Source organism: Vombatus ursinus, unplaced genomic scaffold, assembly GCF_900497805.2.
Source record: "Vombatus ursinus unplaced genomic scaffold, bare-nosed wombat genome assembly UNPS02014942.1, whole genome shotgun sequence".
Taxonomy (NCBI): Eukaryota; Metazoa; Chordata; class Mammalia; order Diprotodontia; family Vombatidae; genus Vombatus; species Vombatus ursinus.
Window position 1 is genome coordinate 12,060,369 of NW_020954720.1, and position 27,117 is coordinate 12,087,485.

General features: G+C 36.9%; 1 pseudogene; it reads right to left on the reverse strand.

The window, feature by feature from the left end:
- Positions 1 to 17,222: 17,222 nt before the first annotated feature.
- On the reverse strand, positions 17,223 to 23,193 carry LOC114029848 (annotated as a pseudogene).
- Positions 23,194 to 27,117: the final 3,924 nt, after the last annotated feature.

A 27,117-nucleotide genomic window follows, 5' to 3' on the forward strand; every position in this document is an offset into this window, starting at 1 on the left:
TTTTGGTTTGGTATTCTTTCTAAACATTTTTTTTTGTACGAAGTCTTGAATTTCTTCCCTTTTCCTTATAATAAGCAGTCAAAACAGTAAATACAATCTTCACAGTTCTTTACATTATAGCGATCAGAGCTTAATGGGTCAATGCTCCAGGCTTTTAATAGGAAGTAATTTGGGGGTGGGGTTAGAAACCCCCATAACCTCAAGCTAGGTAATAAAAAATTCCATATGTAAGTACTGCACCCCGATGCCATTAGAGCAACCAATGTGAATTTTTGTGTTTCCCCTTGTTCTAATAAGGTATGAAATCAGTGTTGCTTTCTTTATACTATTGATTTATTAGGCCTACCATAAAATAACACATGCAGATGGTGTCTTGCATGCAGTTGGAGCTCCTCAGAAAAGAGACTCACAGTCAGTGGCACCTTTGCATAGCAGGATACCCTCTAGAGAGTGGTATGCTACATTAGTATCAGTGTCAAGATGACATTTCAGGGTCAGTGAATAAATACCCTCAACCCCCAAGTGTTTATTCTTGAGCTACTCAGTGTACACTGACCTTGACTCTACACGGTTTCTTGGGTTTGCTTGCATTTGCTTTTCAAATCACAGTTTGCTCTAGTTAACAGTATCATTATTAAGTGAATTAATCAAAGTTCTTTGTAGAAGGTTCCCTTTTTCCTTTCTTTTTTTTTCTTCTTTTAAGTTAACTGGTCAGTGTTTGCAATTATCTAGGGGACTGAAAGTCATTTTCTCACAATCTCAGAGTCTACTATGAAATTGATTGCTTCTTTTGTAGTAATTAAAGGTCAAGTCCATTTTAAAAATTGTAAACTGTGATTCAAATATAGAATGTATTTGAATCAATGATACCTCATGCCATTTTTAAAAATAGCATGGAATTTTGGTACTCTTTGCATGACAAAATAAATTCTAAAATGTAATGAAAATGATTTTTGAAAACTACCCAAAATTAAAACAAAACACATTTGCTTTCTTTTTTATAATGTCATCCTATTGACAGTATATGAATTATCTATAGATACACATAACTTCTACACAGTCAGCTTAAACAAATTAATTCTTTGCCCTCTGTGCAATTTATCTTTTCTCAAAGAACACCTATAGAAGATGTTTAGCTTCTTTGCACTTACTATTCCATTTGTGCATTTTGTGGTCCATCTCTCTTTTTCTCTTAAGTTTCTACTGTTTTTTTCACAATTTTTCACTATCACTTCTAAAGAGTAGATTCTTTTTAATTTTGTGTCATTCTATTTTGCTTTTTAATGTTTCACTGATTTTCTTTTCTTTATATTACAGAATTTTTTGGAGGGAAATCTTTCCTAACGTCTCTAGATTGAATCTTTTCTTGTAACATTTTTTTTTTAATTAATAAAAACACCCAATACAATGAACACATTTGACTAGGTAGACAACATTCTGGCCTAGTAGGAACCTACCTTTCTCTGTTTCCTTAATGATATCTGAGATCTTCAATGTCTTTTTTGGTTACTCCAAAATCTACCTTTCTTTTTAGCAATTTTTTCATTTGCGTTTTGTGTGTGTGTGTGTGTGTGTGTGTGTGTGTGTGTTTATGTTGCCCTGCATCAATTTTTTACAAATCTTTCTTTTTTTGAAGTCTACAAAGCACTTTACATATATTCCATCACTATAGCCTCACAACAACCCTCTGAGATAGATATGATAAATATTATTAGTGCCTGCATCCCTTTTTACAAATGAAAAAGCATAGTCAGAGAACTTAAGTGACTTGGCCATGGTAACACAATCAGTAAGAAACAGGATTTGAACCTAGGTCTTCCTGACTCCAGGTCCATTACTAAGTCATATTGATCACTATGAGCACATTTGTTGTTGTTATTGTTTTATTTGTTTACTTATTTTAGCATTTTTTTAATTTATTTCACTGAATATCTCCGAATTATGTGGGGATAAAACATTATTTCTAATTTGTAAAAAAATATTTATTTATTATTAGTTTTCAACATTCACTTTTATGAGATTTAAAGTTCCAATTTTTTCCCCTCTCTACTCCCTCCTTCCCAAGAACAGCATGCAATCTGATATAGGCTAGACATGTACAATCATATTAAACACATTTCCACATTAGTCAAAACATTCATTTTTTAAAGTTTTGAGTTCCAAATTCTCTCCTTCCCTCATGTCCCTCCTTGACCCCTTGAGAAGGTAAGCAATATGATATTGATTATACATGTGAAGTCATTCAAAACATTTCCATATTAGCCATGTTGCAAAAGAAAACACACACAGACACACAGAGACACACACACACACAGACACACACACACACACACACACAAACACACACAAACACACACACACCCCAAGAAAAATAAAGTTTAAAAAATTTATGCTTTAATTTGCCCTGAGTCCATCAGTTTTTCTTTCTGGAATTGGATAGCATTTTCGATCATGAGTCCTTTGGAATTGTCTTGGATCCTCATTTTGATCAGAGTATCTAAGTCTTTCGCAGTTGATCATTGGGACAATGTTGCAGTTACTATGTACAATGATCTCCTGCTTCTGCTTACTTCACTCTGCGTTAGCTCACGTTAAGTCTTTCCAGGTTTTTCTGAAAGTACCCTGCTCATCATTTCTTATAGCACAACAGTATTTCTGCACAATCAAATATCACATCTCGTTCAGTCATTCCCCAACTGAGGAGCATTCTCTTAATTTCCAATTCTTTGTTACCACAAAAAGGACTTCTATAAATATTGTTGTGCAAATAGGTCCTTTTGCCTTTTCTTTCATCTTTTTAGGATACAAACCTAGTAGTCATATTGCTGGGTCAAACAGTATGCACAGTTTGATAGCCCTTTAAGCATATTTCCAAACTGTTTTCCAGAATGGTTGAAACAATTCACAGCTCTACCAACAATGCATTAGTATCCCACATCCCCTCCAACATTTGGCATTTTCCTTCTTTCATGTTAGTTAATCTGATAGGTACAAGATGGTATTTTGGAGTTGTTTTTTTTTAATTTTACATTTCTCTAATCAATAGTGATTTAGAGCAATTTTTCATGTGATTATTAATAGCTTTGATTTCTTTTTCTGAAAACTGCCTGTTCATTTCTTTGACAATTTATCACTTGGGGAATTATTCTTACTTTTGTAAATTCGTAAATCAGTTACCTATATGTATTTGAGAATGAAGACTTTATCAGTGAAACTTGTTGTAAATCCCCTCCCTCAGTTTCCCATTTTCCTTCTAATTTTGGCTGTCTTAGTTTTGTTTGTACAAAACTTTTTTTTTAATTTCATGTAATCAAAATTATTCATTTATTTCCCATGATCCTCTCTATCTCTTGTTTGGTCATAAACTCTTCCCTTATCCATAGATCTGACAGATACATTTTCAATGCTCCCGTAATTTACTTAAGATATCACCCTGTATGTCTAAACAATTTATCCATTTTGACCTTATGATCTTGGTATAGAATGGGAGATTTTGGTTTATGCCGAGGTTCTTCCAAATTGCTTTCCAATCTTTCTCACAAATCTTTCAGTGCTATTACATTACATATACATGCCCTATGTTTTTAACTTTTTTACCTAACCAATGGTCATGTATTTGTTTCATTTTTTTTTATAGAACAGAGAGTACTACTATGATTTGTTACATAGTAGACATTTGCTGCTTTTTTTTACTTACCTTTAAAAAAATTAGTTTACTTTTACTTTTCTGTTTCTTAGGAAATCACTAGGCAAAAGAATATAGGTAGTTAGTGGCTTTTGTGGTAAAATTCCTAATGGAAATCCAGAATTGTTGAACCAATTCATAGTTTATCCCGCAATTCATATCTCTGTCATTTCATATTCCATCCAATATTGACTATGTCTGTTTTGTTTTTGTTTTGTCTTTGCTAATTTTTCTGATTGTGATGTTCCAACTGGAACATCAAAATTCTTTAAATTTGTGATTCTCTTATGATTGAAGATTTAAAGCATGTTTTCAAGTGATCAGTTAAAACATGAACTTCTTTATTTCAAAACTGTTTATAGCTTTTGATTGCATTTATTGGAAAAAATGAATCTTGGTATTTTATATTTGTCTTAACTTTGTCTTGGATATTAGACTTCTTTCATTTAGATTTGATACAAATATTTTTTCACTCACTTTCTCTTCTTAACCTTTCTTCAAGGATTTTTTAAAATTTATTTTTATGGATTTTTCAATTGTATATAATTAAAAGCAACTATGTTACCTTTTTGGCATCTTGTCTACACTATCTTTGGTCAAGAATTTTCCTTCCAGCCCTAGTTGTAAAGATAGCTTCTCTCTCTTTTACTTTTGTTTAAAGTGATGTCATCTTTTATATTTAGATTTTATTTCAATATTGATTTTCTTGTGGTATATGCTGTAAGATGTTGGTCTAAACCTAGCTTCTGCTAAAATGCTTTTCAGTTTTCCTTACAGTCCTTATTTTTAAAAAAAATGGTGGGAGGGGAGTCTCTCCTTGGATAATTTATGTTTGTGGATTAAACAAACACTGAGCTACTTACTATTTTACATTTATTGTTTTTATTGCTTCTCCAGTTTTTACACTGATACACATTTTTTTTCTCAAGCAAGTACCAAATAGATTTGTTAATCGAGCATTCAGCTCACTGATATGCTCAGTTTTTTTTCTTTTCAACCTGCTACCTAACTCCATCTTACATTTATGAAATAAATGTATGACTTTACATTTATCCCTATTACATTTCAGAGTCCAGAGATCTTTTTGAATCCTGATTCTGTTATGTCAATCATTTCCTGTCCCTCACAGTTTTATGTAATCTGCAAGTCTGATAAACAGAAATCCAGTAACATAACTAACAGTCCATTACGCCTTGTGTTGAAACAATGAAATGATTTATATAGAATGCTGAAATGTTAAAAGTTTACATTCTTTGATTCTAACTCTCAATAACTACTGACTTGTATCTTATTCAGCTGGTGACTGAAAAAGGAAGTATTATACACCTGATTATAAGAACTGTTATTATAAGATAAGCTTTGGGGAGGTGGGAAAAACTTACAGAAATGGTAAATAATATTTGTTCACACTCAGAAATACTTTCTATTACTGTTTGTCTTTGGGGGACCAGTTTAACTGAATTAGCTTTTTCCTTTTTCCTTTTGTATAACTCATTTCACTCCTAGCCACTAACTTCTGACTAATGTTTATCCAAGTTTTCAAACATTTTTAATGGTGATTAATCTCAGCATTTATATAAAAGCAACAGCAACCACACAAATGCATTAACTATTTGATAAAACACAAACAAACAAACAAACAATTTCTTAGAATGATTACTTCACTGGTATTCTGCATTCAAATGGAAATCTCAGCATTCTAAACTTACCTCTATCTGGAAGGTTCTTGGCACACCCTATCAATTTCTGCTCTACTACACTGCATTCCCCCCAGAGCACTAATACCCTTCCTGTGATGTGGTGACTAGTACTGTACTATGCAGAATGGGAAACTGATTAATTGCTTTTAGAATAGCAAATGAAGCCTTTTAATTTAATGAGTACTTCACCAGGCTCAATTCACTTTGTATCTCTGAAGGGAAAACCCCACAGGGAGAATTTCTCTGGGGTTACCTAGAGAGCAAATCTGAACTATGTGAATTTGGCACATTATTACATGCTCTCACAAGTACTTAGATATTCTTTGTATTTCTAATATTTTAGTGCACTTCTCCCACCCCTCCCAAAGCACTCCATTGCAAAATAGCAGTCTCAAAATTGTTCTGCTACTTTGTTCTTATATGGGGAGGGGTGATTTCTGTTTCTATCTATCTGCTCACCCCAAAGTTGTAGCTGAAACAGCTATTTAAAAGATAATCAGCTTTAATGGAGAGATCATAGGACAAAAATCTTCTCTCTAAATGAGTACAAAGGAATTGGATTCAAAAATCCATTTGACTTGATTTAATGTAACTCATCTATGTGGCATTTAAGGCACAGCTGGATATTCTATAAGTCTGTTTTGATTTATTTTAATTTTTTTCAATTAATAAGCATTTATTTTCTCTCCGTTTTATGTCCCCTCCATGGAAAGAAAGAAAAAGAAAACTCTTGTAACAAATGTGAATAGTTAAAATAAATCCCCAGATCATCAAGGTCCAAAAATGTGTCTCGTTCTGGATATGTATTCTATCTTTTTTTTTTTTTTTTGGTCAGGAAATGGGTAGCATTCTTCACCACAGTTGTCTGGAATTCTGGTTGGCCATTTCATTGATAAGAATAACTAAGTCTTTCAAAGTTGTTTGTTTTTTTTAACAATGTTGCTATTATAGGCTAATTGTTTCTCTGGTTCTGCTCACTTCTTGTATCAGCTTATACAAATCTTCCCACATTTCTCTCAAAACTATCCTTTTCATTATTTCTTATGGCACAATAGTATCCCATTGCATTTATATACAATAGTTTGTTCAACCAAAATTTATTTTTTGGACACCCCTTCAGTTCTCAGTTATTTACACACAAGCACCCACACACACATCACAAAATGTTTATTTATTTTATTATAAATATTTTTCAACACATAAGTCCTTTTCCTCTTTCTTTGATGTCTTTGGGACATAGGACTATTTAGCTGGGTCAAAAACATACAGAACATTGTTTGTAGTGTTAAACTAACCTCCAGTGGATAGGGATAATTGGAACTTTAATTATCACCTTCAGTTTGTCTTAATCATATAGACATGAAGATAGATTTATAGCACCACACCCCCACATCCTCACAAATACACAAAATGAAAATATTGACTTACTTTGGGTACACACACTCCCTCTTGGATTCACTGAATCTGCTGGGCATGGTTTTTATTTTTCTTGAAGAATATTATTGGAACCATATATATTAAAAGTGGTAAAAAAAAATTCTTGTGAATAAAAACTAATAAAGACCTACTATTTATGTTAATTGCATGATAAATATTTAGTTTAAATATATATGTCTAAACTTATTCCATATACTTTATACACACACACACACAAACACACACATACACACAAACACATATTAATGTGTATTCACCAAATGCAGAGTCACTCAAAAATAACCCCTAAGGGGTAAGGTCAGTATTCATTAAAAGCAGATGTGCAGCTTCATCTTGCTGATGCTCTTGGCAATTTAATTTTGCTGATTTTTAAAGAAATTACAAACATGCCTGGTGTTCATATAACCCACATTTTTCTGGAGTCAAGCATAACAATATCTAGGATTGTCAAAGAAATGAAAGGAAGACCATACCTCTAAAAACCAAGTCCCCTGAATACTATAGCAAAGTATGTCTCAAAAAAGAAAATTCTATGGCAAAGTATGTCCCAAAAAAGAAAATTCTATAGCAAATTATGTCCCAAAAAACAGAGAATGTGGAAGGGGCAATGGTGCATATCTCTATTCCTCCAATATTAGGCCCTGTCAGTTGCATGAGGCAGGGATACTAAGGTTACTAATTAGCCTGTGTCCATAAGGAAGTAAGTGGGTGATCATTTAGTTATTAAATGAAAAAACTGTCCCAAGCTTTCTAGTAATCAGGTTTTCTGAATAGCTGTGAGCATGATGGGGATGGGATCTGAACCCCTAAAAGGAAAAGCCCTGGACTTTCCCACATAGCCAAATCTCTGGTGTTCACCTGAGGCCATAATCCTATCAACTAGCCTTTCATTATCTCCTATGCCCAATCTCTCAATTCTCTGTTACCCTTACCCTAGCCTAGCCCTCCATTGCCTTACCTTCCTATGGCCCCCAGCCTCTTCCCACTCTTAATCCTATCTAGGTTCCATTCTCCTTTGGCTAAGTGCTCCAGAGCCCTATCATTCTGTTACCTCACAGCCACCCCAGCTTACTGGCCACTCCCATCCAGATCCTCCTTAGACCCCCTCCTCCACTCACCCCAGACTACTTGGCCACTCCTAGATCCCTCCCATAGTCTTTCTGTATATAAGGTCCATCTAGCCTCCATTAAGATACTCAGATTCTTAAGATCTGGCCTGTTTGCGTTAGGGTTACAAATGCTTAGATTCCTTAACAGTCTGGCCAACATGGCAGATTCTTTAAATCCTCACCCACTCCTGATAGATGTTCTAATACATCTTATCTTTGACTGAAAGAAGGCTTGGGTTCAATTTATTTGGCCAGGACCCATGGGTCATGATTTTGGTGTCCCAGCACCCTTAAACCTCTAAACCTCAACGGGTGAAACAAAAACTGCAACCTAAACAAAGAAACTTCATCCAAAGCAACTATTAAGGACAGCCCTAATGTGTTGTGGCAGGACATAGAGTGTGGGTTGGGGTTATACAAGATTGATTGGGGTGAAAATGTTCTGGGGATAAAGTTTTTTACTTTTTTTTTCTAATTTAAGGTCAAGTAGAATCAAGGTGATCTGAAATTTTAGGGTTGGATGGGATCATGGCAGGTTGAATAGGCTATGGAAAATATTAGCTTCAGTGCATCCATGATCAGGCTAATAAGAGTCCTCTAATACTAATTACTAACTGTGTGGACAAGTCACTCTTGGGCTCAGTTTACTTAACTATAAAATTAGTATATTTGACAAGAAGGATTCATGGAAAGTCCCTTCCAAGACTATATCTATGGTTGTTGTCACTACAAAAGATAGCATTCATGTGTCTTTATCCTATGCATTCCTCTAACTCTTTTAACATTTCACAGACACCAGTATAGAAATATAGCTGTTTTTGATGTTCCTCATTCTTGCTAAGTAACTGATCCCCCTCCTGTTCTGATCATATGTACCTTATCTATCTATCGATCTATCTCTCTATTTATCATTTAACTCATTCATTCTTTCATTCATTTAGAGGCTGGGTTCCCCTCTATCTTGCCTAGGCTAGAAGTATAGCAATCATTCAGGCTACCATTCAGGCTCACAACCTAGTCCTGGCTTCCTCACTATCTCTCACCCTGTGTACCCAAGTTGTTGTAGTCTACCATGACTAAAATGAGAACTTTGACCTGCTCCATTCATAACCTCAACCAATCAATCAATGGACATTTATTTATTTTTTAATGGACATTTATTAAGTACCTACTATGTGTCAAGTACTATATTAGGAGCTAAGGATACAGAAAAGGACAAAAAACAGTCCCTGACTTCAACGAGATTAAAATACGATGGGGGAGACACCATGTATGCAAATATATGCAAAGAGAACAATATACAACACAAATAGGAAATTATTAACAGAGTGAAGATTTTGGAATTAAGAGGGGGTTGAGAAAGGCTATTTATAGAAGGTAGGACTTTAGTTGGAACTTAAAGGAAGCCACAGAGGTCAGTAGTCTGAGCAGAGGAGGGAGACCATTCCAAACATGAGCTATAGGTGTAAAGAAGAGCTCAGAGAAGGAGTTTCTTGTTTGTGGAACCATCAGGAGGCCAGTACCCCTGGATTGAAGAGTATGTGTCATACAGTAAAGGCATAAGAAGATTGGAAAGGTAGAAGGGGTCTAGGATACCAAGGACTTTAAATGCATTTTGTACTCCTGGAGACAAGAGGAAATCACTGGAGTTTATTGAATGGGATGGTGAGTGGTCAGACCTATACTTTAGAAAAATCACTTTAGGGGCTGAATAGTAAATGTTTTGGACTGGGGAGAGACTTGAAGCTGGGGAAGACCCATTAGTAGGCTATTGTGTTAATCTAGTTATTAAGATAAAGGCCTGTACTTGAATGGTGGAAGTTTCAGTACAAAGAAGGGGGTGTATTCTAAAGATGTTGCAAAGGTAAAATCAATAGGCCTAGAAAACAACTTGGATATGCACGATGAGAGATAGCGAGGAAGCCAGGATGGCTCCTAGGTTGTGAACCTGAGGGATTAGGAGGGTGATGTTGCCCTCTACAGTAATACTGGAGATGTGGTGGGGGGGGGGAGTGAGGGTTTAGGAGAAAAGATAAGGAGTTCTGTTTTAGATATAACAATTTTGATATATCTCCTAGACATTTAATTCAAGATGTGTGAAAAGCAGTTAGAGATGTGGCATTGGAGATCAACAGAGGGATTGAGGAGAGATAGGCAGGTATGAGAATGAACAGAATAGGGATGGTAATTAAATCCATGGGAGTTGATGAGATCACCAAGTTAAGCAGTATGGAAGGAGTAGTGAACAGGTCCCAGGAAAGAAATCTGAGTGACAACTCTCACTAGAGGGGATGATCTGAATGAGGATCCAGGAAGAAGACTGAGAAGGAGTAGTCAGACAGATAGGAGGAAAACCAGCAGAGAGTGGTGGTGTCCTGAAAACCTAAAGAGAAGAGATGGAGAGAGAATGATCAAGTGTCAAAGGCTGCAGAGAGGTAAAGGAGAATTACAGAAAAAGGTCATTAGATTTGTCAACTAAGAGATCATTAGTAATTTTGGAGAGAACAGTTTTGGTAGAATGATTAGGTTAGAAGCCAGATTGAAAGAGAATAAGGAGAGAGGAGAAGCAGAGAAAATAAAGGCACCTATTAGAGATGATTTGTCCTTTCCTCTCTCCTTAAGCATTTTGGTAGTATCCAGCTCCAAGAACTCACTGACCGTCTTGATGCCAGACTTAATTTTGGTACCCAATCATTTTTAGTGCACCTGCAACTCAGCAATCCAGTAGCCTCAGACTCTCCAGTAGCTGTGTCTATACCCCTTCTGTAGCTATTAAGTACCTGCTGCAACCTACTAACTTGTACCATCAATTAATCAATCAACAAACATTTGCTAAGTTCCTACTATGCTAGATGCTGAAAATGCAAAGGCAAAAAAAATATAGTCCCTACCTTCATAAAGCTCACATTCTATTTCAGAAGACAACATGCACACAAATACATGTGACATTTAAATACATCACATGCACATACATATAACTATATATAATGTGTATGTGCATACATACATATGTGTGCATGTGTATTTGCACGGCACACACATGCAAAATGAATGTGTGCACCTGTGCAAAATAAATAAAAAATAATTTTGAAAGGGAGACCACTGAAAGCTGAGAGAAAGAAACTTAATTTAAATACTATTGCTTGGGCTATCTTGAAGGAAACAAAAGAGATAAGGGGACTAGTAGAAGAATAAAATGCAAAGGCATAGAGATGGGAAATGAAGTACTTTGTGCATAGAACATCAAAATAGATCAATTTGGCTGCAAATATGAAGTCTGAGAAAATTGATGTACATAGCAAGACTAGAATGATTAGTTGGAGCCAGGATCTGAGGGGATTTAAATGCCCAGAAGAGGTATTTAAATTTTATTGTAGAGGCCACAGGGAGCTACTGGACCTCAGTGAGTAGTGATGAGATTCAAATGGACCAGTCAACAGAGAAGCTCATTATCTCAAGTACTACTTAAAGTCACTTTAGGAGACAATGAGATTCAAGTAGGCTGGTCAATGACACATGGAAACTAACAAAGGGTCCTTCCATTCTGGACTGAACAATGGAATAATGATTTGCCTAGATATAACCAAAACTCTGAACTACCTCCACCCCCTTGCCTACTGTCCCTAATTACCTCACCTTTCTTTCTATCTTTCTGCCCCTGATTACCTCATCTCCACACACCCAAGGCAGATTTTCCTCTATAAGAATCTCTAGCCTTATCTAGCTAGCAGGCATCCCCCTTAACAAGGTGTCTTCTTTTAGCCAGTGCCCCCTTCTCCCTTGGGGGGGCTGCCTCTCTTAGGGAGTTGCCACTCCTCCCCTTAAACTAGGGTCTCCCTTCAGCTGTGTCTCCTTTAAGTCATGGGAGATCCTGCTTGGTGTGTGTGTTACCTGAAATAAATGCCTTTACTTGATTTGGAAACAGCCTGAGTGAATTCTTTCGAGACAACCCTGTACCCCAACATTTTGGGATACCCTTGAACCTCAACAAGTAGAGTAGTAAATAACATGGTGAGATCAGTGATTTAGGAAAATCTCTTGGACATCTGTGTTTAAAATGAATTGGAGTTGGGGAGAGACTTGAGTCAGAACTCTCAATGCCATTTTATGATTTGCAGCTACCCAGCATCACTAGATTTTAAATGGTCAATAAAATCCACCTGCACAAAAAAAAAAAAGGAGAATATTATGTCAGAGAATTTTTTGGGATCATTGAAAACTCTGTACAATTTCCCAAGTACAAAGGAAACTTCAAAGTCTCTGCTGGATAGAACTGTTGCAGACATTTTTTTGACTCAATCTTATTACTGATATATGTGTATATATATATATATATATATATTTAAATGCCTTTTTCTTTTATAAGTAAATAAACTAGGAAAATCTCACTTGTGTTTTAGAATGTGGCCTACTAAATTGAACATGCGGAAATGAGGAATTGAGTGCTAAAGTCAAAGTATCCAGATATTAGCAGTGACTACTTTCAGAAAAGCAGAAGAATGATTATCATCTTCTTCAGTAATATGGGAGATGGTGGGGGAAGGGTTTAGGGGGAAGAAAATAAGTTCTGTTTTAGACAATGAATTTGATGTATCTACTATACTGGATGGAACTAAAGATTTGAAGATACAATAAAAAGGAAGTACTAAACCAAAGGAGCAGGAAGTCCTAGGTTCAAATCAGAGAAGTGATTGATTTTCCTAGCAGCTGAACTCCTCAGTACAGCCTCTGGCAAATTCCTTAAACAAGGTGAAAAGGATTTTCACCTTTTTAAAATACATCTGTTTATTTAAGCGTTGTGAATATTTAAATCTTCCTTTATCTGTCTGGACTGATTCCAGATGTTCTGCAGTCCCATATGTGAACTTCAAAACATTTAGCTAATTCACATCAGTAGAGACACAGTATATTCCCCAATGCACTTCAGAACATAGTTAAATCTCAAATTAGAGTGACCACATTTCTGGGGAATATGAAAAAATGTGTCCCCCTCATGTTTTCCACACCTCCTATTATAAGCCCCTCCAAGAAGAAAAAAAATCATAGAATAGAATTGAAATTTTCCTCAGTGTTATCTATAATGCTAATTCCACAAAGCCATTGTTGAATCAGGAAGAAGCTTATTAATGACCTGGGAAAGCTAGGCATCCCACATGTGTGAGAGCACGCATGTGAGAGCACATGTGTCAACAGATGCATACAGTTTTATTCCCTATTTCCTGTTTCCCCATTGTCTAGGTACGATAGAGGTTACAGCCTATCCAAAGAGCCTAATTTCCCATGTGAGTCTCTGCCCCTAACTACATCTCCCACTCCTCACAATTTTGCCACCCTGGGCTCTTATTTGGGTATGCCCACACCCCTTCTGCTTGGGATACAGATGTGTTCATCTATACCTAACCTCAGAACCAGTTTTTGCTGGTCTGTCCATTCACCCACCAACAGTGTTCTCTTATTCTAATTTATGACTTCCCTTATTCAACTTCCACCTAGCCCCCAGACTGCATCTCTGTGGAAATGAAAACTAGCCATTTTCCACACTCCCTCCCAGTCCAAACTGACTCCAATGCTGTCACACAGGCATCCAATCCCTGATTGAGTGATATGCAGAAGCAACCACATTTTCCACACTCAGACCAAGGAAAAGTATGTGGACCTCTGAATTGCTGGCCAACTGTGAAGTATCTTGAGTGATCTTATTAAGTAAAAAATTCCTTTAGCAATAGAAATTCACACAGCAATAGATTGGTCATCACAATTCTTTTTACCAGGATCTGAAGTAGAAGTTGTATTTTCAGGAACACGGCAATGTGGAATATTAAAAAAGGATAGGAAGCTTAGCATCAGGAGAAACTCTGGCTTGTTGAATTCTAGGTCAAGGACTTATATTCTCTGAATCTCATCTTCATTTGTAAAATAAGAATACTATTTCCACTGCCAATCACAAGAGTTTTAAGGAAAGTGCTTTGGAAATTTGTAATGTTATTTATCCATCTGTCTATTCTACAAATACATAAATATAAATATTTGTGGATTTTTTACTCATATATATGTAATTGTGTATGCCTACTAAACACATGTCACTTTCCAATAAATAGCCTAAAAGTAATATTTTAAAACACAGATAATGTTTTACACATGAAGTATGTGAATGACCTTACCCATATTTGTTGATTGATTAATTAATTGATATTTTCTCTACTTGGCATCTTTACTTCTCTGGCTTCTAAGCCTCTCTATGCTGCCATTTACTGACCTTCTAATCTTCAGTGCCAACTGCTCCTCTCCGTTCCCATTTACTAAGGAACAGTGGCCAGAAAAGATTTCTTTAACAGCAGCTTGCTAGTACTCTTACAATGCATTTTTGAGGTTATGAAATACCACACCTAGCCAGACAGGCATCAAAAGTTAGCAGAATTCCCTAGGCTTAGAATATATCTATGCTTTTGTTTCCTCTTTTATGTCCTTTTTCATAATAACAACAACAACAACAACAAAAAGTAAAACTTCATGGTTCTGCAGGTAGAAGATCTTTGAGATCCTTCCGAGTTTATATTTTGTATTCAATATTCCCAAAAAATGAACAACTTACTAAATAAAGACAAAAACAGCAGCCAACAGCCAAAAACCAAAACTCAAAGTACAAACTTAGATTAAGTAGAACTTCATCAGAAAGATTTATCCTGCATAAGAGAAAATTTAATGGGGATATAAGAGCTATTTTCAAGTATTTTAAAGGTTATTATGAGGAAAAGGGATTGGACTGGTCCCAAAGGGATCAACTATCAGCAAAGGTGAGAAGTTTGCAGAGGGCAAATAAAACTTGACTAATGGAAACTTCCCAGGAATTAGAGTGGTCGCAAAGTGGTTGCACAATGATACAGTGGTTTCCTCCTCACTGAAGATCTTCAAGCAATGGTTGACCATGTGTTGCTCTCTATTCCTGGACCTCTTCTCAGTGGCTGGGGCCTCTTCCCTCTGAAATAGCCCATCACTACCATGGCTGATTAACCATGGCATCTCCCCCATGAGGTCTATGTGCCAGGAGTTCCTCTTAGACATTCCATTTGTGAAGGGCCCAGAAGAGTGTGCCTCCATTCTGACCCACATACCTTGTTTTTCACCTCTTTTGTTTGCCACCTTTTTCCATTAGAATGTAAGCTTCCTGAGGGCACAGATTGTCTTTCTTTTTGCTTGCATTTGTACCCTCAGTGCTTAGCACAGTATTTGGTACATAGGGAATGTTTAATACATCCTTGTTTTCTTCCTTCCTGCCTCATAGGTATTGTTTCTCTGGTTGAAGTAGACAATGTACTTAGACTATATAACAGGAAGCAAGAAATTCTCCCCCTCTTCTCTGTCACCTTTGTAATGTAGTTGTAACCTGTGAAGTCACTCGTGATGCTTTTCTTCCCACTCAGGGGTTCATTCTCCCTACTCACTGCCCTCTATCCTTCCTTGTAAGAGTTTTATCTGAACATGGAGTGGGGTGGGGGGAAAAGAGAGAAAAAGGGAGTGAGACCACTTATCTCAAAAGCACATCCTTGCCCCATAAAGCCAAAAATGAACTCTGAGACATTTTTAACCTAGAGAAAAGGAAATGCAAGCAAACAAACCTAGATCTGGTTTAGTTCTTTCTTTGAGAGAAACAAAAACCAAGGAGTTTTAATAGCTGTATGGGGAAGACTATGGAGTCCAGGGAGACAAAGGTTTAGGTTCTTTGGGGGCTAGGGAGGAGTTTGTCAAAAATTATCAATAATGAAAATCATATGATACTCTTCCTCTCAATTTTGCCTACCCAGTAAAAAGCCTGGTCTTTACGGTATCTCTGTATACCAACAATTAAACACAATTCCTCTCTGTTGTATACCTTGAGCAGCACACGACTGCCCATTTACAATAAAACAACACATGAATTAACACCACGTATGTAGACTGGCTTTATCTAGTCAACAAAAGAAATGCAAAATATTTAAACAGAAATCAGAAAAGTAATTTTACAAGAAAGAATAAGCTTTGGGATCAGCTTCTGCTCTATTTTGATAGAGAAGAGAGGAGACCATACTTTACAGTCTGGTATCTACTTTTTCAAATGGAAAGTTGGCAACCACTGTTCCATTCTGGCCCTTGAGAGAGGATGGAAACTATAGCACCTGGGTCTCTGGCAACAGCCCCACAGGTTACTATCACTAGGCCTCCAAGATCAGCCCTGCAGACTGCCGTTCCTTAAAGCTCAGCTCCCATCTCCCAATACAGCTGCCATTCCATATTCTTGCTAGTTTTAAATTCACACAATTGCAGCTTCCCCTGCTCCTGCAACCACCAACTGCTACTATTGCAGCCTCTCATAGAGATCTATTTGCAGAGGTCATTTCCTTTAGAAATTAGCCAAAAGACAAGGCCTAAAGCAGGCAAGCCCCACATTCTTCCCTTTCTCTGCATGAGAGGGTCCACCCAGGGGTGTGTTGGTAAATACTTAACAAGAGAGACAGAGAGAAAGAGAAAGAGGCAGAGACAGAGAAGAAATTTAGACATGACGTACTTTTAAATTTAATCTGCATTAACATTTTCTCTGTCATTTTCTTAAGTTTCGACATTAACAAGATAAGTCAAGCCTTATTTGGTAGCATTTCATTACGCTGTTGTTGTTCAAACGTGTCCAACTCTGTGACTCCATTTGGGATTTTCTTGGCAAAGATACTGGAGTGGTTTCTCATTTCCTCCTCCAGCTCATTTTACAGATGAGGAAACTGAGGCAAGCAGGGTTAAGTGGCTTGCTTAGGGTCACATAGCTAAGTAAGTTTCTGAGGCCAGATTTGCACTAAAGAAGATGAGTCTTCCTGACTTCAGGCCTGGCTTTCTATTGACTATACCACCTAGCTGCCCCTTTGTAGCATTTACTGATTACAAATGTATAAATGCTTACTTTAAAAATTTAAAAATAAGCTCCTAAGAGTTTATTTTTCCTGTATTTTTTTAAAAAAATTTTTCCTAATAGACAATTTACATAAAACCCCCCTTTAATTTAGTGTGACAACTTCCCACAATAAACTACCTAACGAGCAGCTTTAGTCAAGAATGAAATGAAACAGCCAATCAAAAAGACATCATTGATGATTTTTTTTAAACCAATACATTCAACAATTATGTTAAAAAACAAAACAAAAACAAAACATCTGCAAGGGATATTTTATCCATTTTGACTTGTGGTAGGGTCTTTCCTGTCTTCATGCAATTGCTGCTGCTGCATTCTGTCAAGTGTCTGTCATGCTAGAGAATAGAAATGCAGCTTCACATGATTCGTAGACCCTGCACTGAAGACTCTAGAGGCTTGAAATCTCAAATTGTCATTGCTCCATCAATGCCAGTGGTGCAAAATTTGTCGCAGTTTTGCTTGTCCACTGTTTTGGTGTAGCGTGTCCAGAACAGTGTTGCTTAGGGGTGGTTCTGTTGTCCATGTTACAGAAGTGTCCCATGGCAGACACGTTGCACTGGATGCTCTGTTCTGGAATATCTAATTTGAAGAGGAAGGTGCACCAGCCACGATCATCATAATTAAACAGCATTGGGCAGAAGTCATGGCCAGCAGCCACCACGCTATTCTCAGAGACGAATGACACACTCAGGAGTGGGAGGAACTCTATTTTCAGCTGTGAAACCATCATGTTTTTGGAGGCATCAGCAACTGATACAGTATTATCATGGCTGACCCAAGCCAGGCAGCTCTCACTGGCCGAGAAACTAACCCTGTGGACCCACCCACCACTTCCAGTACCACCAAACTCTGACATCAATTGTCCAAAAGGAAGAAAACAAGGATGTATTAAACATTCCCTATGTACCAAATACTGTGCTAAGCACTGAGGGTACAAATACAAGCAAAAAGAAAGACAATCTGTGCCCTCAGGAAGCTTACATTCTAATGGAAAAAGGTGGCAAACAAAAGAGGTGAAAAACAAGGTACTCCATGAAGTACCGGCTGACTTTTCATCAACTTCTTTAATGTAGGCAGAAAAAAAACTCTGCATTTGAAGTCACAGGATCCAGCAGTCCCCAAAACATTGTTGGGGTGCCAGTACAAACTAAGCACAGTAGAACAAATTGGCTTTTTTATATGTTTGCTCACCCACCAGTCATTTTCAGACTCAAAGTAGCACACGGATATCAGTTGAACTCCACTGCCTACAGCATATTTATTCTCCAACGGAGACCATTTCACAAAAGTGGCTGCACGATTAATCCTCAGGATCACCAGGGTTGGTTTCCAGGTGCCATCTACTCCAGACATAGGCATTACGGTCTGCACCACAAGTTACAATTCCATCGCTCTTGGGAACCCAGTCAACACCTGTAACATGTCCATTGAGTTCTTTCAGTTCATGGCCTTTCACCCATTGGTTCCCATTCTTCTCATAACTATGGACTTCATGATTATTAAGGGCTAAGGGCAATCTCTGTTCCAAGTATGGCAGGTGATTGGCTCTAGTAAAAATTAATGTAAGGACCTTACTCTTAGTGTTTTCAAAAGGGAAAAAGCTGGGATAGGGCGGGTGTGGATAGCCCCGGATCAGAGGATTCACAGACTCTGGTCAGTCCACACTAATAAGCACCAGCGGGTGGTGGCTGGAGGAAGATGGAGGCCAGGATGATATGGCTGACAGGAATTTTAAGAGATTATTTGATCTGGCTCCAACACATCTGTGGACCCATCTCAAAAGCTGGCTACATATTTCTATCTGATACACATGTGTATGTACATAATATATGTGTGTGTTTATAATATCACATGAATATATGCCTATACGCACATATAGTTATATAACTCTTTAAAAATACTCACATTGCTAGTAGAAATGTGCTAACTCACATTAACTATTGAAAATATTGAAAATTACAGTACAGAGGGATTACCAGAACAATTTTTCCTTCATTCAGTACCTACAGTTAACAAATATTTATCAAGTACTTCCTGTAATGCCATTTAGTACTTCTCTAGTGCAGCAATTCATAAATTATTATCTCATTTAATAATCACAACAAACCTATAAAATAAACCTTCTTGTTATCCCTATCTTATGGAAGAGGAAACTAAAGCTAAGAAGTTGAGTGATTTGTCGACTTAGAGACACAGTGCTTATGTATCTGAGACCAGATTTGCACTCAGCTCTTGCTGGTTCCAAGTCCATCACTCTACCCACTACACCATCCAGATGCCTTTGCCATGCAGAGAGCATCACGGTAGGCACTGGGGAAGATATAGAATTAAGGTAAGAAATTGTCCCTATTCTCATGGAGTATAGTATTGGGATAAGATACAAACAAACAAACAAAAAACTATAAGATACACTATTGAATGATAACACTAAGAGAAACAGATTATAAAGTGCTATGAAGTCAAAGGAAGAAACAGGTAACTGCCTAGGGGAATTATTATTATTAATCAAGGCAATGCTTTTGAAAATATATATATATATACTGCAGAATAGCACCTTGGTAATAGTTGTCTTACTAACAAAAAGGAAAGGATTATTTAGAGGGACATTAATTTTTTTTTTCCATCTATAACATTGAGTAAGGGAAATGCTTAACTCAAATTCAGTAAGTGTTATAATAAGTGTTATCAATCCAAATACTTTAATGAAGTATGAAACTATGAACCCATCTACCACCACTTTTATTTTTTTGCCAATTCTGTCCCCAACATTAAAGTAGAAATTGGTCAGTAAAGAAAAACTGTCTGTTATAGTCCATTTAAATTTCTTTTACTCAGTATATGAGAAAGTGTGTGTGTGTGTGTGTGTGCTTGCGCACACCCACACCCACACACACACATGCTCATGCTAGGGTAGGTGAAGAGAATTGGGAAGGAAGGATCAAGGAGAGCCATTAACATTCATTCTTTTTTAACAAAAGTCCTACACTGTGAAAGCTACTGAGTAGACTACCCATGTCTACATATCATGAGATTATCCACTCTCTGGATGCTAACCAGAAATGAATCAGCCTCCTAAATGTTTGGTGTACATCTGCCTTTTAAGCATTAGAAAATACTTCCTTCTCTCAACCACTCCTATTTACTCCATCTTTTCAGATGGGAAAACACTTTTCTCTGAATTGATGACTACTTATTTTTCAGCTAAAGTAAATATAAGTCTATATCTCTTTTCATTTGTGTGAGAATCTGACACATTCTGTCACAACATAGCTAGAGTAAATGGGAAAGTGACAGCTCCCTGGCAAAATTTTAAAGAGATAAACATTTATTTTTGTTTAAACAGCCACTAAAAATCAGATGGAAGCTTTCCCAGCTGAAAGGATATAGAATGCATGAGTGGTGCAAATTGAGAAATGAATGCACACCGGAAAACTTCTGATGTTTGCCTCTACAATTTTAGCTACATTTGAGCATAGTTCAGAATTAAATAATGTCTCTTTCAAAGAATAAACCTGCATGCAACTTCCTTGGGAGAACATCAATATCAAAAAGATAGATTAAGGGGGTGGTATTCTTTTTAAAGACAGATTATATGAAGTTGGTTAAGGGAAAAAAATCTCTAAATTCTCTAGATGTGAATTATTTAATCATTCTTGCCTTTAGATTTCATTGCTATTATAGACAAAATGTTATAGTACTAAGAACTTGTTGCTTAATTTAGCAATGGTACTAGTAAAATTATTATTATTTAGCATTTATAGAGCATTTTACAATCAGAAGATATTCTTCACAATACCCCTGTGAGATATGTTGGTAATATTGCTTCATAACTGGTTTCCTTTCTGTCCCTTGGCTGATATCCTAAAGGAACCTAACTAAATAGTGAGTTATATTGTTACCTCTGAGAACAGTTTTCTTTGTTAAGTTCTTACTATTTAATAAGCTCATAATGATATTACTTTTTAAAGATTTAAAATAAATATTCCACAGACTTTTATTATTATAGGGTATATATTTATAAGATAACTACTTATAGATTAATGACTACCTTACCAATGCAGATATTTTTTATTAGATTTTGCAATCAAAGTCATTTTTAATCTTCTGATGTATTATCCTCAATTGGACTTTTACAAATCTTTAGTATTATTACTCTTCTCATTTGATATCCATTTACATAATACAGGGAGGGCCAGGGAAAAAGATGAATAATTAAGTGAAGTTACAGTTGGAAAAGTTTAATAGTGAAATGAAAATGTTTGCTTTAATTAGTGAGGCATAAGATGAGATTTAAGTATCTAAATGTAGCAGTACTCAGATATAGAGAAGAGAATATGACAGTCATCACTAGAAATATTTTCACCTGAGTCACAAACAGTTCTTTGTGGGTCTGGGAGTGGTTGGTTTGTCCAGGGTTACAGATAAGTAGTGAGTGGTAGAGTTGGGTTTTGAACAAAGTCCTCTGGCTCCAAAATCAGTTCTTTTTTCTAATCTTACATGTACTAACTTTGCAGATGGCAGAAAATGAGGCTCAGAAAAGTGACGTGATTTACCCTTGGATCAAACAGCCAGTGAGTGGCAGACTAAGATGGGAGTTGTATTTAGATATTTGACAAGGCTGTCATGCAAAGAGGAATAAAAATTTTTAGTTTCGGTTTTCTTTTTGTTTTTTCTTGTTTTACTCCAGAGTGCAAATCCAGAAGCAACAAGGAAACAATCCCAAAGAGGCTAATTTAAGCTTTGGGAAAAACTTCCTATAGATTGTAATTATCCAAAGTGGAATGGGATTACTTAGGAAGTAGTGGATTCCCCTTTAATAAAGGTTTTCAAATAAAGGTTAGATTGCCATTTGTGGGAGTAGTCATAAAAGGGATTCTTATTCAGGTATTGGCAGGACTAGGTGGACTGTTTATGTCCCTTTGATGTTTGAGCAAACAAGAGAGGCATAAAGTAACAGAAGATGATCTTGTGGAGAAACAGATAAGACCTTTTAAAGAAAGATAAGAGAAATGAACTTAGCAAGAAACTCTGGCAGGGGAATGAGGGTAGGAATAAGGGTACAGCAGGGATTATTGGATCATGTGTACAGTCACTCTTGAAAAGAATATAGTTTAACATATGCCCTTTAGGAATTAAAGAGAAAGATGACCCTGTTGACCAGGGACTATGATAGTGCCAGAGTCCAGTATTTGAAAGATGAAGAGACAATGGCAGGCATGGGTTTAATGAAAAGTGAGGGGCTAGTGGTCTTTATTGGGGGAAGGATTGCTCCTCCTGGGGATTATTTGCTTCCCCTACAGTGAAAGCCACCTTTGAGAAGAAGTACACTAAAAACAGATCAGCTAATAGCTTTCTGACTTTTCTTAATGATTATTTCATTCTTTAAAAAGTAAAGGAACCAATGAGAAGAACTTTCATATTAGTTGTGATTTTATTAACAGAGAATAATTGGTTACATTGGGAGAAATAATGGGAATTTTGGAGACAAATGACCACTCTTCCTTGGAGTTCATTATAGAAAAGGAAAACAACTTAGTCTGATAGTTATACTAAGTTCTGGGAAACCTGATTCTAAAGGGTATCAAGGAAAGATAGATAAGATCCCATGGAGTGAAACTTTTTAGGAGGAGGTCAGCGATAGAGGAATGGGGAACTCTAAAGAATAGAATATACAATAATTGATAACAGAGAAAAGGTTGAGCTGCTGTGTGTGTCATCTGTCTTATTTTTTTTTTTGAGGGATGAGAGTAGAGTTTGCAAGCTATAATAGATTAATAGGCTTCCCTTTGATTCTAGAACAATTCTAGAATTCATCTTTAGTAAGAATATCTATAACATGAAGTGGTGATTACAGAGATCAGACTTGGATCCATCAGGAGCAGTCCTGGCAGACAAATTCTCTCTCTCTCTCTCTCTCTCTCTCTCTCTCTCTCTCTCTCCCCATAGATATAGATATGTAAATTTTCAATAAAGCTAGATTTTAGCAAAGCATTTGCTAAGATATCTCATAATATTTTCATATTAAAGATATAGATATGGAATAGTTAACGGTACAGCTTGATAGATTTAGATGGCTGTGGGACTGAACTGAAAGAGAAGTTATCAATGGTATGATGTCAGCTTGATAGGAGGTCTCTAGGGAAGTACCATAGAGATCTCTGGTTAGCCTTAAGCTGTTTAATTATTCAATGACTTATAAAGACAGGGATCTTTTGCTTATTTAAGCCAACACACCATACAACAGATATGGTCTTGTCAAGATATTAGGAGACAGCCTGTTTTCCAGAGCTAAGACCCAGCAAGCAGGATGTACCCTGAGCTTGGCATAACAATAATCCCTTTCTCTCCCCTTCTGGATGATCTCAGCCCCAGCAAAATCTAAAAGATTTTTCACACCAGCATCAGGCAGCCTCTGAGCTTTGACAAGCATGTTCTGGTCATGAAGATCTGCTATGAATCAAACTTGTCACATTGTTTCTGTTACCCCTCATTGTCAGGGCTATACTATAGCTCATTGTGCAGCCATCAGTATAAGTACTGAGATCTCCTCACACTGTCTTGCCCCCCCCCCAATTAGGGGCAAGGCTCTGGCACATGTGTTTTTGTTTCAAGCCATTTTTCCTCACTTGAAAATTGAACTTCTGTTTCATTCTGGACTCTTGTCTCTGGCCTACTTTGTTTGGTTTTAGCCACCCACAGGTTAACCGAGGCCAGTTCTGGTCTGGTTGACATTTAAATTGGCATCAGAAGAGGTATTGGACTGAAACAAGCCAAGTGGACTTTCTGGTACCAGTGGAAGTGGACGAGGCACTATGGGAGATTTTTCCGGAGTCCAACCTTTCCCTGGTCTGGTGAGTCTGCTGCCTTTGTTCCTGGTCCAATCCTCCGGGCTCATACTTTGGTTGAGCTCACTTTTCTTTGTAAGAAAAACTTCAAGAACCCTACCTTGACCTGGTTCATCCCAGATCATTATGGTAAAGATATCCTTTAGCTAAAGGATACCTTTGTTAATTGGACTCCCTGTGTGCTCTGGTTCTTACTGCACACTCCATGAAAAATTTGCAAATTGTGTATGCCGCTGACCTGTCTGCCTCAGAATTGGTTAAAATCAGAATAATAATTATAGCGCTTTAATTTTTTGTGTCTTTTTGGGATCTGTCTTGTAATTTCGTCTGTGCTGGCATTTTTGTAAAATGTAAAATGTCTGTGTTGTGTGTGTGTTGTGAGCTAGATTTTGTTACCTTGAAAGATTTAAAATGCAGCTGGAAAAACTTCTAAGGGCTGTAACCAGAGAGTTTAGAACACTGGGAAAGATTAATGAACTTTCATAGTTGTACAAGTAGGCAGGACTAACCCCCCACTTTTGGCTTTCTGTGGGAGACTAGGTTATGAGAAAAGAGAAAAATCAAAACAGAACCAGTAAGACAACTTTTCCTCTGTCATTTCAACATTGGCCAACTTGGAATTATGGAAATAAAATCAGATAATTAAAGTTTGTAGAACTGTTAAAAAATATCTTAGCAGATTCTGGAGATTTGAGCATTAATCATTTTAAGATTGCAAGAGAATGCCTGAGACTTTGGTTAATTCCAGGAACTCTCTCTCTTCTGAAATATCTTAGTAAGTTTTTGGGGTGCCACTCTGTAGAATTTGTTTTAAGGAAAAATAAGAATCAAATTTTATAAATATTTTTAAAAGTAAATGATAAGATTAATGGCTTCATTGTTCCAGGGAAATGAAGGAAGGCAGCTAGTGTGGAAGTAATCCAATAGTGAAGAAAGGAAAAAAAAAACAGGCAAACAGTTCACACTTTATGGCCATCTCTTGGTAACCCTTCATTAACATATTAGTTGTTATTCTATTTTATTAACAATCTTCACCTGCCTGTCTCTAAACAAATTAAGCTGACTATTCCTGATTGGCAACATTCTGACGTTGGGTTCCTTTTCTAGACCACAACATAACTGGCAATCACCCTAGCAGAGGAGGATGAAATTAGTAAGAAAGAATTTAGAAATGCTAAAAAGAATTTTTTTTCCTTGCAACAGCCCATCACTCCCCCATGTCTTTTCTGGGTCATCAGGAGAGAAAAGTATGGTTCCTTTAACCATCAAGAGATGCAAGCTAGGAGTCTGTTTCTACCAAAACAAACAAACAAGCAAACAAACAAAAATCTGTCCACTAGAAGAAAGAGTGCAGAATGAAGGCTAGGGTAGGTGCTAAAAAAGGGGAAAGCACCCCAGAAAGCATTAAGAGACCATCACTGCAACCCTGATCACTCAGCATGACATAACTCTGTGGAGGGTCAGCAGGAGGGGTGTCACAAGGAAGAGGATATTCAGATCATGCTCATGTTGGACATGTCTCCTCACTCATTCAGGGGCAAGAGGTATCCACTCTTGTTGACATTTGCCACCCTCTCAGTTTTAAACCCTGCTTTTCTCCCCTTCTCTCCTCCCTCAGACTCACAAGTATATTTCAGTTGTGGGGATTGCTAACAAGATCATTACAGTCCATGTCTCAGGGCACATTTTCCTTTTTATTGAAGGGATTAGCACCTTTCATCCCTTCTTCCTGGTCCCTAAGGTCCCTAGTCATTTACTAGAGTGTGATCTACTATCCCTTGTAACTCCCCCAGGTCAGAGACCCTCTCTCTCTTTCTCTGTTAATCCCTCTCATCTCAGACCACATTCCCAAATACAAATGTTAGAAAAAATGCTGGAAAAATGTAAGGAAACTTGAATTATATTCTGCCTCCCTCACTGCCAGTAGCCCTAACAGACCTATGCCCCTGGGCATCCTGCAGCTTACCTGACACTAGGAACTACCACCAAAGGGAAGGTCCTGGCACTAGACACCCCAGCCCCTGGGATTTTGCAGCCAGTGCCTTCTGCTATACCCCTAAAGCTCCAATGTAAGCTTAGCCTTTAGCAGGCCCTGCCCAGCTGTTTCCTGGGAAGGTCCTGGTGCCACTGGCAGTGCCTAGCATAGCAGTATGAGGCAGAGGTCAGCTAGCCTCTGCCCTTGGTGAGCCCATCCTTCTCTGTCCCAGTTGTAGAAACTTATTAGCTGTGTAATCTTTTATCTCTTCTCTCTTTGCCTCAGTTTCCTGCTCTCTAAGAGAAAAATAATAATGGTACCCACCTCCCAGTGCTGTTGTGAGGATCAAAATGATATAATGATTGTAAAGTACTTAATACAAAGACTAGCATATGCTAAGCACTGCAATAATATTTCTTTCATTTAATGTAATTATTCCATACCTAATAATGCTAAAGTGGTTTTAAAATGTTAAAGGTAATAAGATTAATGATTTTATATGTGATAATTCAGAAATGCAGTTGATGTCATCTGAAGTTTATTGTTTGTGTTATTATTTTATTTCTAAATTTGCTTATATTGTGAAATCTGAGAGATCATTGTAATAGAAATATTGTTAGACAAAACTTTTTTTTAAAATCTGGATGCTGTTACACATGACTTGGGTTTTTAAAAGATGTGATTAAAAATAGATATTTGAAAATTATTAAATATTTAATGAGGTACATTTCATTACAAAGCAGGTAATAATAATATATAAGTGCAAATTTTCACTCAAAAATTCTTGGCCATTATGAAAGTGTAAAAGATGGTTTAAAGCTGTAGCTTTAACATATTAATGATGAGGCAACTATCTGATATTTACTGTATGTCTGATGCCCCAGAATATGGGTAGTTTTAATTTATAAGTAAAGAATAAACTAAATGTTAACTGTTAGGGAAATACCAGGAAAGATATTCAAGCCCTAAGTTGTGGTTAGTGAAATTTTGCTATATAAGGTAAAAATCCCTGGGACTGCAATTTACCATTGTTTTGAGCTTTGATTTCAGGGATAGTTGTCTGAATTGTCATGAAGCCAATAGTAGAAAATGGCATGTGCTGCAGTCTGGGAACTGCTAATGGTGGATGTCTGTGTCTGGGAAAAGTTCTGGGGAGGCCCTCAGACATAGCCTAGGAAGGACCCTCCTTTCTGTATTTCCCCATTGTGCTATTTCCTTTGTGATAAAGAAAAATTCCCACTTGGTTAATCTTGAGTCTTGTTTTTGATGCCCTGTGACTACATGATTGGCTGTTAGATATGATTCATGCCTAGAATCAAACAGAGTTAAGGACATTCTCCCCCCATCCCCCTTACATTGTTATAACTATGTCCTTATTTTATCTTTTATAGCAAATTTCTATAATCAAGAAATTTTGTAAGTGAAATACTA